The 6,841-nt window shown below is 32.3% G+C and overlaps 2 protein-coding genes across 3 annotated transcripts in view; one reads left to right on the top strand and one right to left on the bottom strand.

The window, feature by feature from the left end:
* LOC107436728 (repulsive guidance molecule A) overlaps window positions 1–6,841 on the top strand; it is a 58,468-nt gene that overhangs the window by 9,812 nt on the left and 41,815 nt on the right. The window lies entirely within an intron of this gene.
* LOC107436720 (tubulin polymerization-promoting protein homolog) overlaps window positions 1–6,841 on the bottom strand; it is a 35,731-nt gene that overhangs the window by 23,894 nt on the left and 4,996 nt on the right. Inside the window, exon 2 of one of the 2 annotated variants that reach the window (XR_011637977.1) lies at window positions 2,441–2,593. The exons of the other annotated variant lie outside the window; for it this stretch is intronic. The gene's annotated coding sequence lies outside the window, so the exon portion shown is untranslated. The remainder of the gene's footprint in view (window positions 1–2,440; window positions 2,594–6,841) is intronic. 2 annotated transcript variants of the gene reach the window in all.

Below are 6,841 nucleotides of genomic sequence, written 5' to 3'. Positions count from 1 at the left end.
TAAATTTTACTGTAATTAATAGATCTTACAAAAAAGTCCTGTCTAAGAGCCAGATAACTTCAGTATTTGTCACGTTCACACCGGGAAAAGGGAAAATACTGGTAGAAGAACTATTTCAATATTAGATAATATTCGGGAGGAGTTAATCTATTCTCAACAATAACAATTCACTGTAAGGAAATTTATCACGGCGAAGAAGCAATTCAATATAAAAATTGCATCCGTTAAAAACAATTGGTAGTTATGGATTTTTATTATTCCCGGAAAAAAACTAAAAAATGAAATTTATTTGTTACCAGTTTTTACTCCGGTGCGCTGCCAAGATGAGACAATCTAACGTGACCCACCGGTGGGTCACCCCGGCGTGAACATGTTAAACTGAAATGGTTTTGCCACCAGTTTTTCCTCTTTTCCGTCTCGCTTTCACCCTTGAAACTGAACCCCATCAGTGTTCGTACAGCCATTGACCATTGTAACACATTTATGATTAAAATAGCATACTATAGAAGCTTTTACCTACTGGTAGTGGAATGATAAGGATTGAATTGACATTTGTAAGCAGACATTTCATGTGTATTTAGTTTACTATGCAGTACAAGTATTGAGGTGGGTGCTTGGAATGAGTAACATCTCGACTTTTGGCGCGAAGCCCCACTTGCCGTTTCATCGAATCTGTATAGTCATAAATTGATAACAATAATTAAAATGAGGAGAAAAATAGGAGAAATTCTCCATTGTCAAGTTAGAGAATAATATAAATTTTATGCACATAATGACAAACACTATATTTAGTAAGTAAGATTTGTAAAATAAAACACAAAATTAAGATAAAATTATAAATTATTTACTAGTACGAGGCTCATCCAGAAAGTAAATTTCCCTATTTCTTTTTAAAAAAGAAACTCACACTTTCAGGAACCTATTTATTGGCAACAAGTACAGCAATGTGTCAGCTATTTTTCAACATAGCCACCACCAGAATTGAGACACTTGTCGCATCGTTGGATCAACTTTTGTATCCCTCTGTCGTAGAACTCTGCCGCCTGTGAATGGAACCAGCGTGTGACAGACGTCTTCAGCTCTTCGTCGTTGCCAAAACGCTCACCGGAGGAAAAAAATTTCTTGAGGTGTAAGAAAACGTGAAAATCGCTGGGAGCAAGATCATTCATTGTCATGGCGAAGCACAACACTTGCAGTAAGCATTCCACGACTCTTGTTTTGAATGGCACGTCGCAATTTCTTCAGTGTTTCACAGTAACGGTCAGCGTTTACTGTTTGGATGGATGAGCAGAATGCCCTTTCTGTCCCAGAGCACCGTGCACATCACTTTTCGTACCGACAGCGTCCAAAGCGTTGAATTTTGTGTTCGGATGTCCGTTTTTTCGACACACGCTGGTTCCATTCACAGGCGGCAGAGTTCTACGACAGAGGGATACAAAAGTTGATCTCACGATGCGACAAGTGTCTCAATTCTGGTGGTGGCTACGTTGAAAAATAGCTGAAACATTGCTGTACTTAATGCCAATAAATAGGTTCCTGAAACTGTGAATTCTTTTTTTTTTAAAAATAGGGAAACTTACTTTCTGGATGAGCCTCGTATTATACAAAGTTAGTGTTCCTCTGTTAGTACAGTGACCCGATCGTCCCGGTAGTTACCGCTTGTACCAGGTTGCTCACTATTCTGAAGTTTAAACAGTTCTGTGACTCGCCTGGACCGGACCCTGCAAAAAGGGCTGCTCCTTCACTAGGTTTGTCACAGATCTAGTGTAAATACTGTGCGTGTGCAGGTAAATGTGCATACTTGCCAACTCTTCCGGATTTTCCGGAAGATTTTATTTTCATATTTAAAGTGGTAGTAAGTATATACTATTTTTCCTTTCATAAACTTAATTTTTAGATGATTTTGATCACCACTATTCTTACAAAAATTAAGCACATATATTAATATGCGTTACTATCATGATTGTTAACTTAAGTTTTCTCGAATACAACGTATTTGTTTGCTTAAAATTGAAGTTTTAATTCCATTTTAATACCACTGGGAAAAATGATAATGGAAGGAATTAAAAGTTGGCAGGTATGAATGTGTAAGAAGTCAGTAGATCTTCTATATGTATGTTTCAATTTTTTAAACGCAACGGTAGTTAGAACCTTTTTAAATCAAATTTATTAAAACAAGAATCAAGTTTGGATGAATAAAGAGGCGACTAGATTAATTGTACAAATAACATCTTCCGGAAAATATCAAAGAGTTGGCAGGTATGAAATGGAATAAATCAGATTCGCTTAAACAGTTTTTAGAGGGCTGCCAACTACTACACCTTTTGCAAAATATATATTATTGAGTCCAATTGAAAACTTAAGGTTACAGAATTTTTAGTAATTTTGCCTACATTTTAAAAGCTTCAAGCTACACCACTAGCGAGATGACTTTACTTACTTTATTTAACAAAAGCTGGGCACCTGGGCCGCGCAGAAGACCCATCAGATCCCATTCATCGTGAAATTACAGATAAATTAAGAAATATAAACAGTTTGTATTCAGAGTCTCTGGGGTGATTGATATTGTAGAGCAAGCACCTTGCTTGTTTAACTGAAAAGAAAAGTGAAAATAATTGTAAGCAACTTGTTATAATAAAGATGGCTGTGAATTTATTGTCCACATGAGGTAGCAGGTTCGGATTTCAGACTAGAGTAAAGATGGCTGTAAATTTATCGTCCACATGAACACTAGCGAGATGAAATAAAGTAACTTTTATATAAGCTTTCGAATCATTTACAAGTAATGGTGCAAGAAATAATTTTAAATCTAAATTTTGAAAAAAAGGAATAATACATTAAAGCATAGATTCAGCTACTACTAGAAGAAATTTTTCCAGAAAGCGTAGAAAATTGGCAGGCCTGTTTTTAAAAATTAAAAGATGAAGTAATGACCAATTTTTATGAAATTTTGTCTTGCGAAAGCTACTAAAACGTGAAACAATATAACTACCACTTTTCCATTTTTTTAAGAAATGCAAGCAGAGATGCCAACTTGCACCGGACAGCAAATAAATATTTTTGAATGGTAGTTTATTAATTGTGATTCTTGGTTTAATAAATTCAATTTATTAGATTTTTATATACCACTATTTCTAAATAACTCGAAGGCTTATAGATTTCTCCACTTTGTTAAAATTAAGTCACTACCAGAATGTTGCAAACTCAAAATGTTTTTACACACTGTAAATATTTCATGATGTATGGGTTAGGGGACGCTGCGCGGCCCAGGCACCCAATTTTTTGATAATAAACGCAAACGCAAAATTAAGTCACGCTAAACCGCTTTAAAAGTAAACAAATTAGTCTATCTGAAAATTTTAGTAAGTAGTTTTTTACAGTTTTTTAAATTATTTTGGTGTGTCCGGAGCAGTTGGCATCTCTGCACAAGTTCAAAAATGGTAGCGAAACTACTTCGTTTTCGCTCTGTCTTCCAAAGAGGTACTTAATCCATTCGTTGATTACTACAAACTTAAATGATTCAGTATATATGCAATTCAGAACTACAATCGTTCGGCGTAATTTTTTTTAATTTTTTTTATTGGAGTTATAGTTATTGTGACAAGTTAGATCAAACTTTTTTGACATTTTGCCTACCACTTTCTTAAAAATTTTAATCTATAACAGTTGTAATACATTTTTTTTTTGGAAAAGTTGCGTTAAATCCGCTTAGCTGAAATCCTAGAATTGAAGTGAAAAAATACAAACTTTGAAATTTTCAACATCCTTGTGTGTTTAGATATTATTATAATCTAAAAATATAAAAAAAAGAAGTTAAATAACACATTTTAATACACAGGGTCACGTTGTTGGAATAGGTTTTTGCATAGTGTTTAGATATTAAAGCATCTCTTTTCTTTAAAAAAAAAAAGAAAAATATTTGATGTTTATTTCAGTTTGATAATATAAATTTGTTCACACGCGAATGATAGATTTCTTTTTCCGAACAATTAGATGATACTATCGATATTATTCTGGTGTTCTATAACCAAATTATTAATGCTCTCTCGTGAACCAAAAATAATAACAAACAAATAACTAGCCTACGATAGTGAAATAAAATCATCCGCCCATGATAAATTCTTCTCAAATCGATATGCATGCAATACTATACTGATAATCTTTAACGAAATTGTTAATGCTTTTTTATGGACCAATAATAATTACAAATAAATAATTAGCCGAAATTGATGAAATAAATCCTTTGCATACGATAAATTTCTCTCAAACAGATATACAAGCTATACCATAATGATGTTCTTTAACGAAACTATTAACGCTCTTTTATGGACCAATATTAATAATAAACTATAGAACTGAAGTCTAAAACGATAGAATATAATTCTTTGCATATGAAAAATTCGTCTCAAACAGATAGACAAGCTACATCATACTGATGTTCTTTAACGAAATCATTAATGCTCCCTTACGTATCAATATTAATAATAAACAAATAATTTGCCTTAAACGATAGAATACAATCCCTTGCATATGATTAATTCCTCTCAAACTGATTTACAAACTATACCATACTGATGTTCCTCAACGAAATTATTAATGCTCTCTTACGGACCAATAATAATTACAAATAAATAATTAGCCTAAGGCGGTGAAATAAAATCCTTTGCCTATGATCAATTCTTTCCGAACAGCTATTTCTGGCGGTATTGTGCACCTGCAAAACATCTGGGGTGGATAAATGCAGGTGTTTCACCCTTCTTTGTAAAGACATCCCGAAAACCCGTCTATATTCCACCTCATGGCAAGTCAACTAGTGTTATGAATGACGGCTAATGGTGGCAACGGCTATTTTCTTCTTTTTTGCATACATCAATAACTCAACAATGAAACGAAGAAGAAAGGTCTGGTTGATACGACCTGACTGTAAATAAGTATGTTAATCAAGTACGCATCAGTTCATTGCTAAAGAGATAAAACAAATAAAAGTTTAATGAAGGAAATTTCGAAAAGACTTAACATTGAAATTCTGTATGTATTATTAAGAACTTTATTACATCGTTTTTATCTTCAATGCTCGTCTGCTCAAGTATTTTTAAAAACTTTTGTTATTTATATCTTATCGAATTATATGGGAATAAAAATACTTCGGAAGAAAAAAAAACGCAAAAAAGACCATGGAAAAGACGAAGTTTCTCTAAGAGCAATTTAATTCTAGTCCATGGCCTCAAATTTAATCTAATTCAGTGTTTCCCAAAGTGTGGTACGCGTACCCCCAGGGGTATGGGAATAGTTATGCGAAATATCATTGCTAACATAGGAAAATTTCAAAACATTTTATTTAAAAACAAAACTAGCCATGAAAATGTGCGATTACGTATTTTTCTATTGGCTATTTTTTGCAGAGTTAACAGTTAATAATTAGTGGTATCAACAGCCAGTTGTGATTTTTAACTTTTGTGCAATTTTTTTATAGTAAAAAATACATTCATTTTTTCATTAGTGGTACACAGCGTTACGAAAATTTTAGAAAGAGTACACAAAAGTCATAAGTTTGTGAAACACTGTTCTAATTAAATATTCATTCGAATGTGTTTAGATAATTGCTTCAAAATTATTAGAATACTAGAATAAATTTGAAGTTCACAATTAGGAACTTTTTATGATTTCTGTATCACCTATATGCCGTACTTGACAACTATTTTCCTTCATATCATTAATGTGATAAACAATAATATAGAATTTCAAAAAACTGATAAAACAAAAATTATTTTGAAAAAAATTCTTTTGTAATTAGTAGCTTTTCATACAAAAATGTCAGAAAAGTAAGGAATTTTCTGTTGCTTACGTTGAGTTTTCTTTTGCATGGCAGTATAAAGTTATTATTATATGTATATGAAATTTCAATCAAACATAGTATCTCAGGAGTATTATTTTAAGATGTTAACCCATTTGTGTCATTAAATCAAAATTACAAAATAAAATAAAAAATATCATACACTCAGTTACCACTGGAAGAAATTTGCTCCAAAAAAGTAGAAAGTTGGCAGACCTGTTATAAGTAATTAAAATATTTACTTTTCAGACATGCCAACTTGCTCTGGACAGCAAATAAATATTTTCAAATGGTAGTTTATTAGTGTATGATTCTTGGTTTGAAAAATTATATTTATTAGGTTTTTATTCACCACTATTTCTAAATAATTCGAAAGCTTATATTATTCACCGCTTTGTTTTATCTACAATAAGCTAGACCGTTCCAAAAGTAAGCAAAATTAGTCAAATATTAGCAAATTTAAGTTTGCAGGTGTTTACAGTCTTTTAAGTAATTATGGCTCGTCCGGAGCAGTTGGCATCTCTGACTTTTGCTTCTGAAATTAAATTTACGTGTTTTTCTGTAAAGTTCGCAAGGTAAGTAACAAAATGAAATATCAAATTGGTATAAACAAATGTGCAATGCACCCCTTTTTTCATAATAGATATTTTTGGTAACAAATTGAGTAATTTTTGTGGTTGGACATTAAAGAATGAAAAATTTTAGCANTTGCTACCACTTTAAATATGAAAATAAAATCTTCCGGAAAATCCGGAAGAGTTGGCAGATATGATAAGCTAGACCGTTCCAAAAGTAAGCAAAATTAGTCAAATATTAGCAAATTTAAGTTAGCAGGTGTTTACCGTCTCTTAAGTAATTATGGCTCGTCCGGAGCAGTTGGCATCTCTGACTTTTGTTTCTGAAATTAAATTTACGTGTTTTTTTGTTAAGTTCGCAAGGTAAGTAACAAAATGAAATATCAAATTGGTATAAACAAATGTGCAATGCACCCCTTTTTTCATAATAGAT

Source organism: Parasteatoda tepidariorum, chromosome 10, assembly GCF_043381705.1.
Source record: "Parasteatoda tepidariorum isolate YZ-2023 chromosome 10, CAS_Ptep_4.0, whole genome shotgun sequence".
NCBI lineage: Eukaryota > Metazoa > Arthropoda > Arachnida > Araneae > Theridiidae > Parasteatoda > Parasteatoda tepidariorum.
Note: the sequence above shows the minus strand (reverse complement) of the source record. Positions and strands in the feature narration are given on the sequence as shown.